This window comes from Anas acuta, chromosome Z (genome assembly GCF_963932015.1).
Source record: "Anas acuta chromosome Z, bAnaAcu1.1, whole genome shotgun sequence".
NCBI classification, from domain to species: domain Eukaryota; kingdom Metazoa; phylum Chordata; class Aves; order Anseriformes; family Anatidae; genus Anas; species Anas acuta.
The window spans coordinates 32,581,000-32,594,116 of NC_089017.1; positions in this window are offsets into that span (position 1 = coordinate 32,581,000).

Consider the following 13,117-nt stretch of genomic DNA (forward strand, 5'->3'; position numbering starts at 1 on the left):
GCTGCAGGCCACCTGCAGGCATGCTGGCACAATGCCGTCTCCCAAAAACATTACAGATTTTGTTCACATTGTAACCGAAAGAGAGGGAAAATTAATAACCTCCACCACTTTGATAAAGATTCTCTTTCCCTGTGAGCTTGCCCTAAAACCCAGACCACCTCCGCTGAGACCAGTATAAGCTGGCTGAGTGCTCTGTGCTGCCTCAGGCAGAGCAGGCCCATGAACAGACCTCACTGGGCACCAGCACGGGTGCTCTGTGTCCTCCTGCCCCTCACCACCAGGGCCTGTATGCCCAGGCCGAGCAAGGGTGCCCACAGCCAGCTGTATCCCAGTCCCCATCCCACAGCACATATACATGAATCGCTGCCTGGCATGCACACTGTGTCTCACTTTCAGGCCTGCCCTGAGGAAGTACAAAAGTCCAGGGGAAAGGGCTTCAAATGCTGATAAAGCCCTGGGTTTTCATTCCACCAGAGAGTTTTTCCACTGGTTTCTACCTATTCACTTCTCAGTCTTTCCGCTCGATGTGCTGGTGGTTTCTGACTAGTTTAAATTCAAACCACAGCTGCTAGCGGCCTTTCTCCACGAAGCTTGCCTGCATACAGTTTCTGGGAAACCACAAAATTTTGCTGAGTGGAGCACCACAAAAAACATGATTTCTTGGACAAGTGCCTAGCATCTACATTCACAGGAAGGTACCTAGAAGAATTTGGCAAGGCAGCATTCACATTGTAAGACACCTACGGCAGGAAGCACACTGAACGCATGAAACCTCTGCTTGCTGAAACAGAATGAAGAACAGCACTGACACATCCACTCTAATTTGAGGAGTCTGGGCCTTAAGCTCATATCCCACTGACCTGCCCAGGAAGCAGATGAGAGGAAAGCAGGACCTTGGGAAGAGCAGGGTGAGAGAAAAGACCATGAGACAAGTGGTGGGAGCTGCTCTTATTGTCAGATGCCAATGCACTGGCAAGAAGGGGTTTACTAGCTACATTGTCTGGTCAGTTCAAGGAAGAGTCTGAGTAGGGCATGAGCACCAACTAATGCAGTTAGGATCAGGAAGCTATCAGGAACTTCTGTTAGGCTGTAATGAAAACACTTGTCACAGAGCAGAGGAACTAAGATCAAAACAAGAAGAGCTGGAGGTACAAAAAGAAAAACATCTCTTTTTCCTTTCATATTATCAGACAAAAAAAAAAAAAAGGTGAAAAGCACAGGATGGTATGTTTTATCTTATTGATTGTCTTAACAGCAGCTAGATATTATGGTAACTGGCTTCTGCTGTTCTGTCTGCTGCCTGAATGCCTGCAGACTAAGAGTGTCCTGAGCCGTGCCATAACCTCTTACCCACAGGTGCCAGGTGGCAAAACTGAAAAACAGGCAAAACAACTGATACACCCAGGGATTTCATACCTGTAACTTCCAAGAGGCGGCACAGTCTGTTTAGAGCTTTGTCCAGGGGCAGTGCTCAGACCAAGGATCTGGGGTTCTCTTGCCTATTGCAGGTAGGCAATTGTAAAGATTGAAAAGGCTGTCATGAGTCTGCCATGGGAGCACAGAAAAAGGATAAAATAAATATCTCTGACCTGACCACCAGACCTGACCACCTGACCAGCTTTCTGGGGTCAGATCTATTACATGATGCCACAGTCAAAAAAAAAAAAAAATAAATAAATAAATAAAATAAAATTTAGGACTGTGTACTGCGTATATCCCAAAAGACAGAATATATCACAAACCAATTTCATGTATCTCTGTTAAAAGAGTTTTATAAAATTTGAAAAAAATCAAGGCCATTCACATGACCTACCACCCTCAGATATATAGTCTAGTGTAGCAAACAAATCAGTCCCCCGGAGGAGTGATACAAAAATAGTTGCTGTCAGATCCCCAGCACACAGCTTCTCTGTTACTTTATCTTTTATAATAATTTTCTAAATCCTCCAGACTTCATTGGGATATCCTCCACTTGTATATACAAAAGAGCTTCATGATACACTAGATCTGACTGAGAAAACTCAAGAGGATTGAAATTCAGATTCTTCTAGTATCTTTGACTGATCATTAAGAGGAGAGGAAAGCCTGTAGACATCTCTCACCTCACCAAACACAATCTAAATATGAGCTATGTTAGAAGACTCAGAAGAAATGCACCTGGCAATACATGGGGCAGTGTGGTTAATGTGACCCTTTACAAAATGGTAAGGTACTTTTATATTTGCAGGCAAACCAGGCCAGTGAATTTTGGTATTGAGCTGTCAGATTAGCAGGAAAATGACTTTAATGTTTTTTTTTTGTTTTGTTTTGTTTTGTTTTAAGTAATATTGTAAAGAGAAAAAAAAAAAAAAAAAGAAAAAAAAATTGGAAGCTAGCATTGACTATATTCTCTGAATCAAATGCAGTAGAAGTGTCCACCAGATTGCAGTAGGTGTGCACCAGATTACAATATGTGCATAATGCAGGAGACTTAAAGGATGCAGCTGGTATCCAAACGTTGCTCAGATATCTTCCTCTAGACATTTTTGTTAATGAGAAAGGGCTGGTTTTGTCCACCAAGTTACTGACACTGATTATAACATACTTTCTAAAAAGCTGCAGAACAAACAGCTGAGCCCTAAAGTGGAGCAAAAGAAAAAAATAAAATAAAATAAAATAAAATAAAATAAAATAAAATAAAATAAAATAAAATAAAATAAAATAAAATAAAATAAAATAAAATAAAATAAAATAAAATAAAATAAAATAAAATAAAATAAAAATCTGTGTTCAACACTATTTGCTTCAGGGATCTGCTGCTCAAGTCCAAAACATGCAGCGTGTTTGGGTCATGATATTCCCCTAGAGAGGTTCCCTGAAATAGTTGCTTGAATAGTTCAGAAGTTTACAAGGTGAAATACAAAAAGCTCTCTCAACTATTAGCCTCCAGATGCATGCTAGCTTGCATGAAGGTGACATCTCTAGGGTATTGGGTGATGGGATGGAAACAATGATCTGATTTTTTCTGAGAGTACAGAAACTTTCATTCCTCTTACAAAGAAAGGAAGTGATCAAGAAAAAATAAATAAAATAAAAATAAAAATGACTAAGAAAGTCCTAAAACATACTTTAATTGCTTTTTTTTTTTCTTTTTGCCTTGAAAAAGGTTTTTAGATCAGACTGATGTTTAGCTTTAAAAAAAATCACTACACCACAGAAGGTCTGCAAGCTCTATGAACCTAGAAGAAAAGGGAAGAACATTTTCTGTTGTACATGAGCAAAAAGTTGTACCTGCAAGAACAATAATTCATCACCTTAGAAAAAGGCCATCTCTTAGTAGAACTACCATTTGAAACATCAGAGTTTCCTGAGGGCTTATTTTCACATTAGTGTGAAAAATTCCATCAAACCGGTTAAATAGAATAAGGGATAAGAATGCCACTTATGAATTATGACTAAGTGACATTTAGTCTTATGGCCTTAGAAACTGAGAAGAGAGATGTAGAAAGTTTAGGGTTTTTTTGTTTGTTTGTTTCCTTTTATTTATTTATTTGTTTTAACTTCACTTAAGACACCACTGCCTTTTCTCTTTTCACTTCTGTTTTCTTTTAAGTCAGATCAGCCAGACTGTCACAAAATCTGACTGCCTGGGCTGCAACAGGTTTTCTAGCATTTCCAGAAGAGCACTGTATGAAGTGAGCTTGTAGCTTTGCAATACTACTTTGCATTTCGTGTTACAAATATATAATTTAGTGAAAAGAGAATAAAAACTCATCCACACCTAACAATAACAAAATTAAAAGCCACAACAAATTTCCCACCATAAGTTGTGATGTAACAGAAAGTATCTGGGAATGAGCAACTCATCTGTTTGATACAGAAAAGACTGAAAAGCAAAGGGAATAAAATATTTTGAAAATTCTACCCTAGAGGAGGACATTGATTTTGGGGAGTGATTATGGCCTGAGCATATTCACAATTGCCTATTTTATAACTGTTTTCCATTCAGCCCTCCTTCCCAGGTGCGTCACTTTGAATCTGGTTTTCTTACAGTTAATTCGTTTGAAGAGATCCTCATAAATAAAAAACCTATGTCATTATTTATTGTTATTTCACAAGTCATTATCACAGCCACAGGTCTGGTCAACAGTGATTTTAAAGTTTGATGCAATTGATTAGAATGTTATAAGTGTTATATCTTTTTCTGTATTTTTTTTTTTTTTTTTTTTTTTTTTTATAAAACAGAACTTTTTAAGATATAAGATAGTAGATATACCTTGCATTATATTTGTATCTAAGTTGAGAATATAATGTAGCACTAATTTATGCATTGTATGAAAATAGATTTCTGAAAATAGAATCTGTTTCTGAAGACTGGTAATCTTTACAAGTAGCATCATCAAGTTTGTTTGTTGAGACACTCAGGCTAACGCCCTGTTAATTTCACACTGCTCTCCTTTACTGGTGTACTCTACCACATCAAATTTATGCAGGCTTGCTGCTGCTGTGCTGCTTTTGCTTCCTGTATATGGGCACAGTAGTTCTCTTCCATCCACCTGGGATTTTCTAGTCTTCAGGCTTGTGTTCCAGTTTTAAATACTGATCCTTAATAATGCTAACAGCCTTTCAGTATTAAGGAACTGGGAAATATTTCATTGTAATATAGGTATATTATCCCATTTCATTTTTTCTCTCTCCTGTTTTCTCTGCATCTTGTGCTGTGCTTACTGATATGGTCCTTTAAAATAATTCATATTGGCCATGGCCTACTCAGTGTCTCGTAAGACTTCTGGGTAGAAATAAAAATATTGATATGGTTATAAGAAAAGTGAGCAGATAGGAATGGTTTTTTAGACCTGTGATGAAGCACAGCTGCGTATTACATCATGGGATGAGGATGTCTATGTGCATGGTACTGACGAGGAGCAAGCAGAAGAGCTTATGTAGTCCTATGTGGCCAGCCCTCACCGGATTTTTGATGAGTGAACAAAATCAGTCAAATCCTCCATTTCACTTACTCTTATTAAAATCCCTATTTACTTTCCCTAGTGCAGAATTGAACTTATGGAACTAATGCAGCACCTGCTGCATTAGGATCGTGTCAAATGGTTGCATTTGCAAGAGACAGTTAAAGTTACTGATAATGTAGTGACCTGTCTCGCGTTCAAATTATGTTTTACCTTTAAAAGAGAGTTAATTCATCTTTCCAAGTAACTGGTAGAAGGCTACGAAATACAATTGGTAGGGGAAACATTTTTAAGAAAGAATAGGAGAGGTACAACCTTGAAGCAAAAGGGAGCAGGAAATGACTAACCAGAAAATACCCTGCATTTAAATACAAACTAAGCAAGTCTTGGCTCTTCCTTCACCTTTTGCTATTTTCTCTGTCATCTTTTGGGCTAACAAGAAAGATATTTATGTATAAAGTTATATATTTAAAGTAAAAATGGAGAAGGCATTGCATGCAGGGCTGGCCTTGAAGCCCACTACTTAAAGGCTGCTGCAAATACATAGTAGAATTCACACATCAATATTTGAAGAGGGAAATGATTCTGAAGCCAGGGCTCTCTGCATGCATATTCATTCTTCCCATCTTACAAAAATCTCTCAGACTGGCTTCATCCTAGATTCTAGACATAGTACCACGATAGACTATTTCAAGATTCTTCCTCACTGCAAAGCAGTTGAAAATAGCTCTTTCAGCAGAGTAGTGGCAACACTGTGGTTGACTTCAGACCACATCTAGACTTCTGTTTTGAGCCTGAAAGTCTCATGATCATTTAATACACTTAGTTATACATCCTGCTCTACATCCTCTACTAGTTTAGTTCCTAGCAGTACTATTCAACTAGGCAAAAACTGTATTAACTTGATCAGTGAAACAAAAGTGAACTACTGAAGGATTGGTTAACATGTTTTTGCAGTGTTGCAATTTTTTGATAAAACCATCAAGTTTTACTGCAATCACAGGATAAGTATTCATGTAAAATGGGGTGATTACATTTAATAAACTGTTTAATACTTATTTTTTTTAATGTGTTTTTATTTGGGAACCCTTCAGAATGTTCTTCTACAAAATAAATATTGTTCAATATGTAAATGTAGTTCCCATTTTTACCAAAGAAAAATATGAAAAATTCAAGTCAGAAATTCAAGTCTAACTTAGGCCACATCAGTTAACCATAAGTGGAAAAAGTGGGCAAAGCATTTCAGCTTCAATTTGCTTGACTGTGCCAGCACAGATGGATTTTGCAAAGTCTATTTGTGTAGCCACCTTGTGCAGTAAGTAATTCTTGTATGTACGTGTGTGCAGTATGATGATTAGGACCTGGTCAACACAGAAAACAGAATTGCATAGGGGATGTAATGAGGTCTGCAGAGGTTTAGCTTCTGATATGGAAAACAAAAAAGAATTCAGCTCTGCTCTTTAAACCCAAATAGGAGAACCATCTAGCTCATTAAGAAAGTCCAACTGATATGGTAATGAAGGTGATGCATTTGGGTCCACCGAACTGTGTGTATGATCAATTTTCAGAGCACAGTATGCAGGTAATCACTAATTTATATAAATGTATGTAAAATAAAATCAAAATGATTAAATAATAAAGTTTGTATAAATAACAAATATAATTAGAATTATATATATATGTACATATATAATATATAATATGCATTAATATAAATTAATATACATATATATAATATATATGATATATTATAATATATAAATACAATAAATATAAATAATAAAGGAGCAAAACCCAGTACATATCACATTAACACATCGGAATGTGTCAAATTATATTTAATACAAGTGGAAACTATTTTGAAACATCCTCTGAATTGTATTAATTAATGTTTAGCTGCTTTTAATTACATTAAAAAAATATTTCAATGAATGTAGCAAGTCAGGCAGTGAGGGTAGTGCATATTACACAGCATCATCATTAGTTTATAAGTATCTAAAACACTGAACATGCAGAAAAAAATTTTGATTTATTTCATGTAAGACTTAAAAATTGTCCATTCTTAGTTAAAGCCAAAACAAATACTTACTGGAAACCAGGAGGTGAGTTTTGACAAATGATCATTTCATTTTAAGGCTCCAAGTCAAGCCATAAATATGGGTACACTTTACTGATACAACCAGTCAACACTAATTTTAGGTTACCTGTATGGACTAAAATAAAATAAAATAAAATAAAATAAAATAAAATAAAACAAAATAAAAATAAAATGTTGATGTGCACATACTTAAATACCTGGACTTATGTATTGCCCTGGTTTAGGCCAGAATGGAGTTGATTTTCTTTACAGTAGCTGGTATGATGTTCTGTTTTGGATTTGTGACAAAAATAGTGGTGAAAATACACTGTTTTAGTTGTTCCTTCTCTGTTTGTCACACTGCCCTGCCAGTGAGGAGGCTGGAAGTGCCCCAGGAGCTAGAGGGCAACACAGCCAAGACAACTGGCCCTGATGGACCAAGGGGATGTCCCATAGCATACGATGCTATGCACAGCAACAAAAGCTGAGCATTTGTCTTTCCAAGAGGCTGTGATGTGTGCTGAGCTCTGCTTTCCTGGAAATGGCTGAACACCTGCCTGCTGATGGAAAGTAGCAAATGGATTCTTTGTTTGGCTTTGCTTGTGTGCACAGCTTTTGCTTTACCTAGTGAACTGTCCTTATCCCCACACATGATTTTTTCACTTTTACCTTTTGATATTCTCCCTACCCTACCTGGGGGGGAAGTGGAGCAGCTGTGTGGGACTCAACCGTCTGCCAGGGTTAAACCACAGTACGTATGCAAAGGGATGCCATGCTGCACTCTTACATTCTCACATCTGAGAAGACATGAGTTTTTATAACCTACAGCTCAACAAAAGAGATTAGATAAATTAGCAATTATACAGTCCATATGCTAGGGTTTGTTTGTCACCTAAATTTTTTAAATTTCAAGATAGTGTTGGCACATGTATTTTAGTCTCTTTACTGCTGAATATAACAGAACAGCTGAGTTTGGAATGGACTTGTGGAGGCCATCTGTTCCAACCCCCCTGCACAAGCAAGGACACCCAGGACCATGTCCAGGTGGCTTCTGAAGATTGCCAAGGAGAGAGACTATACAACTTCTCTGGGCAACCCATGGCAGTGCTCCATCAACTGCATGGTAAAGAAGTGCTTTCTGATGTTCAGATAGAACCCTCTCATGTTCTTGTTTGTGCCCACTGCATCTTGTCTTGGCATCGGGCACCATTGAAGGGTGCCTGGCTCCCTCCTTTTTGTGCTTTCCCTTCAGGTATTTATAGACAAAGATGATGTCCCCCTGAGCCTTCTCTTCTCAAGGCTGAGCAATACCAGCCCTCAGTCATTTATCACAGGAGAGGTGCTCCAGCCCCTTCATTATCATCATGGCACTTTCACTGGGCCCTCTCCAGTATCTCCATGCTTCTCTTGCAGGGGTGAGGCCAGAGCTGGACATAGTACCCCAGGTGTGGCCTCAGCCATGCTGAGTAGAGAAGGATAATCTGCCTTGACTTGCTGGAAATACTTTGCTTAATGTAGCCTACATCTGTGCTATAAGAGCACATTGCTGGCTCACATTTGTCTGGTCACAGAGACAAGGAGAGGACTACAAGTGCATTTCAGCAGGTAGTCCAGTTGGAACAGCTGGTAAACTAAACCAGTACAACATCAAATCTCATTTAAACTTTTTAAGTACCAGACTGAAATGCAAAGCATAGCATCATGTAGATTCCAGCCATCTGGGGTCATGAGGAAAAGTGCAAAGCTAAAGCTAAATTAACTGCTAATAGCCCTTAAAATGGCAACAGAATGCTAAACTGGAGTTTCCCTAAAATAATATGAGTAATATTGGAACCTTGAAGTGGTAAGAAAACTGCTGAAGCTGTATCTGGTATAGCCAGGATTTGGGTAAAACACAGTGGAAATGACTCCTTGTTAAGGAGTTAAGGACTCTACGCTATGTGTGGAAATAACTCTTCAGTAAGCATCATCGGACCCTTTCAACTTTTCTCCTGTATGAGAAGGCTTTGCTTTTCAAACTCATTTATCACAACAACCTTGCCACATCTACTGAAGTAATTTGAGCATTTTCAGCACCAGTTGGAAGGAGCAGATGTAAACTGCTAATCTTCAGAGATCTTCCTTCTGATGAGAAACTATTTGCATTTGTTCAGCCACTGCAGCGGTTCATGCTTTTGAATCATTCTTGGCCAACTTAAGGGAAATCTAAAGTCTTTTAGCTAGACAAATTTGGCTCCATGTGGAGTCTATTTCTTAGAAGAGTACTTACAAAACTGTAACTGAATTGGATGCTGTCTCTGATTAGATGGAATCCTAAAACCAAAGTACGTGCTAGCTCAGGGCTTTAATTAATCTGTGCAAGTTTCTCATGTGTAATGCTTGCTACTCAACCTGCTTCTTGCGCAACCTTTTCATTAACAAAGTGTTTACCACACTGCTGCTTTCAGCATAACTGCATGTGGTCCAGACACATTTTTTGTTCCTTTGTTCCTCTTCTGTTTTAAACCCTGAGCTAGGCAATAGGATGTCAGATCTCCGTGGGATTTTCTAGCAAAATAACTGGAAATAGTAATCTTATGGGAAAAATAAAATAAAAAATAAAAATAAAATACTGTTGTAAAGAAGTAAAATTTGAAAGAGAAAGAAATGTACTCTTTCATGAATTTCTGATTACCTGAAATAAGCCATGTCTTTACCAACATTAAGGAAATTATATGAAAGGACAAAATGAAAATCTTCAATAAAAGAAAAATCGCATGTAGATTACTAACAGAGGAATTACTTGTGTTATAGGAGTCTGCTGAACTCAAGAGACACATGAAACTTAGATGTAAATATTGAGGATGCAATTATAATTTTACATTGAACATCTCCAAAGAGGGCTAAAGGTTAATTTCAGTGTGAGATTTCTTTGCAGACATGAAGTGGAGATGTGATCACAGTATAACTGTGAACAAATATACAATATACTCAGCAACACATATCAAAAAAGCCAAAATAGGACTGTGCTGAACTTCAAGACAGAGGTCCTCCCCATATAGCTTCACCATTTCCAAACAACTCCCTTTAGACCATGAAGTCAAAAATGTGATCGTGATAAACTTTTAAATGTCCAATTCCCTCGTGGCACTGTAAAGTCTTCACACCTGTTTTATGTTAAATCTTACAACAGTCCTTTCTCAGAGTCAGCCTTTGTAAGAGGAAGAAATATGGATTTTCATGCAAAGTAATAGAACATATCCCAAATAATCCATCTCTGTAACAAAAAGATCCCAAGTGATGATAAAGAACAGATACAGGCTATTGTCCCAGTATATCTACAGACAACAGTGAAGAAATGGGATGATAATTGCTAATAAGAAAAAATAAATTCCTCTTGTGTGCTTCATGATTTAAGTGAAAATCTGTACCCCACAAGGGAATAGGATAAGTTATGGACCTTTTCCCATATGCATGAACTTCACGTATGCAGAAGAACTGAACACCAGTATACTTGAAGACTTGTGCTGTTCTGCATGCACTGAAAAAGCATCAGTTATCTTTGCAATGAGTTCCCTCAGCCTCTGACAAAATTTCAAGTTCCTCAAGACCAAAGGAAACTGCCACCACTTTTGTAACTGAGGGTCAATACTGGCTGGACCACACTGTTTTTTACAGTGACACTGATATTTACAGCTCACCTGATATTTGAAGAGCATCTCATAAAATGTACCTTCCATACCTTCCAGCAGAGTTTTCTGGTGTGCTATCAGTCTTGCACTAGAGAACCCAAAGCAAGCCTCCCAAGTTTCATATAGGGAAAGAGTGGTAATGCAGCCTTCCAGGAGAGGCTGCAGCCTGGTACCTCATATCTGTTTCTCTACCACCAGTCCAAGTTCTGCCCCAGTACATGTAAGATTTTGTTTTTCTGAATGGCTTTTCTACTATGTTTAGCCTTGTTTTAAGCTACTCTACTCTTAAAATGTGGCTTTAAAAAAAAATCTGCTCAGCAAATGAGCATACAAGATTTTATATCGTATTGATATCAAATGATTTTCTTTTGAAACATCCTGTTATCCTGTTTCAGACTAAACCATTTCTGCTCATCTCTGTCTCCCAAGATCAAAGTATAATACAGCTAACATTGTCCTCAAGCACTTAATTCAGTTTCTTTCTGTTTCAGGAAGCATTGGAACCACAGCCTGTAACTTCTTACTCTACTCCATAGATGTCTTCCATTTCAATGGCTTCATTAGAAGACAGCAACTGAAGACAAATCTTTAATTCAGTGGTGTATGCTGCACACTCAAAACCACCTGATTTAGCAGCATTTAACTGAAATGATAACAAGGTCAAGATAACTCAACTTTAAGCAGTCTTTGCTCCTTGATATAAAATCCAAGCAGAAGAAGCACCGTGTTGTCTTTACAAATTAGCATAAATTAGGGATAGGGAGGGCCTAAAACTGAAGAGGGTATTAGGCAATGGGCCACTGAAGTGCAATTATTTAATGTGACTTTAATTATTTTAAGCAAATTACATTTCACAGAGTAGCTTGGGTTGAAAGGGATCTTGAAGATCGTCTCATTCCAACTCCCCCCTGCTGTAGGCAGGGATGCCACCCACTGGATCAGGTTGCCCAAAGCCCCATCCAACCTGGCTGTGAACAACACCAGGGACTTCCTGGGACATTCACATCTTCTCTGAGCAACCTGTTTCAGTGCCTCACCACCCTCTGAGTGACAAATTTCCTCTTAATAATCCAAATCTCCCCTTTTAGTTTAAGACCATTGCCCCTTGTCCTAACATTATCTAGCTGAGCTCTTCTCCATCTTACCCCTTTAAGTATTGAACACATTTTTTCACATCTGAAGTTAAGGCCAGATTGGCAACAACTGTATATCTGTGGATGCTGATGAGACAGAGCCAATTAAAACCAGATTAAGATCTTGCCATGTTCAAGTTTATACCAGCTGCCACTGCAATGGGAAGTTTGAGAGCTGAATTCAAGTAAGGTGTTTTGTTTTGTTTTTTTCCTTTAGTGACACAGTGTAATAACTTGAAGATTATCCACACAGAGCGATTGCCTAAAAACTATACCAAGGACAGTTAAAAAAATGTCCCATTGTCCTTTCTACAAAACAGGTATTAAGCATTTGCTTGTTCTTGAAGAAGACAGACAATGTACTGTTTTGGCTGGAAAAATCCCTAAATAAATCAGAATAATTTCTGTCCCCAGAGTACAGCATTTCTAACTTGAACTCAGCTGTTTTTCAATAGGAAGGCACATGCCATTCAGCCAATAGAAGGGCACACATTCAGCCAAAAGCACACAGAATAATGTCCTTCAATGTCCAGGTAGGTGACACCAGGAGCTCTTTACCACTCTTCTTGAAAAATTACTTTTCACAAACCTGCATCCAGCTGTCATTGGAGACTCTTAAATTTGTCCAAGTACCTGCACTGGTACTTTGGAGAAAAATGGAGTAAGTGTACTTGTATAAATGGTAAAATAGAATATCATCTTACTCTGGCTGTATATCTCCATCTAGCTATACAAGTTTTGCTTAAAACAAGCCAAACCAAAAGAAAAACAAGCAAACAACTTAACTCCTATCTAGGCAAGAAGTCATTTATTGCCTGAATTTTTCACAGTGATTTCTATCTTACACAGTGAGGAGGAAGATGCATGAGGAAAAATGAAGTTTTGAAAAATTAGCAGTAATTTTCATCACAGAAATTGATTAAAGCATTAAGCTGCCTTGTGATGCATTTCCCCTTCAGGACATTCCAGTAACGACTTTAGAGGAATACTTCAGGGGCCTAACTTGTGTTTCTGTCACCAGTATTCCCTTGCAGCATCTCGACTTGCCTGTAGAATACAAGTTGAAAAGAGCCAGTCTTCTGGCAGCCATTAATTCCACAAACGTGAGTATAACATAACATTTTTTAATTCAAAGCTGCAATTAACGTTCAGGATGTTGAACCTATGGCATCAGAGGACATCAGATTAGAGTTATTAATACAAACTCTGCCACAAAACTTTGATAGGCAAACAGTAATCTTGGGGAAAAGCCATTCCCTCCGTGTTCCATGGCACCCTGTGAGCTTCATT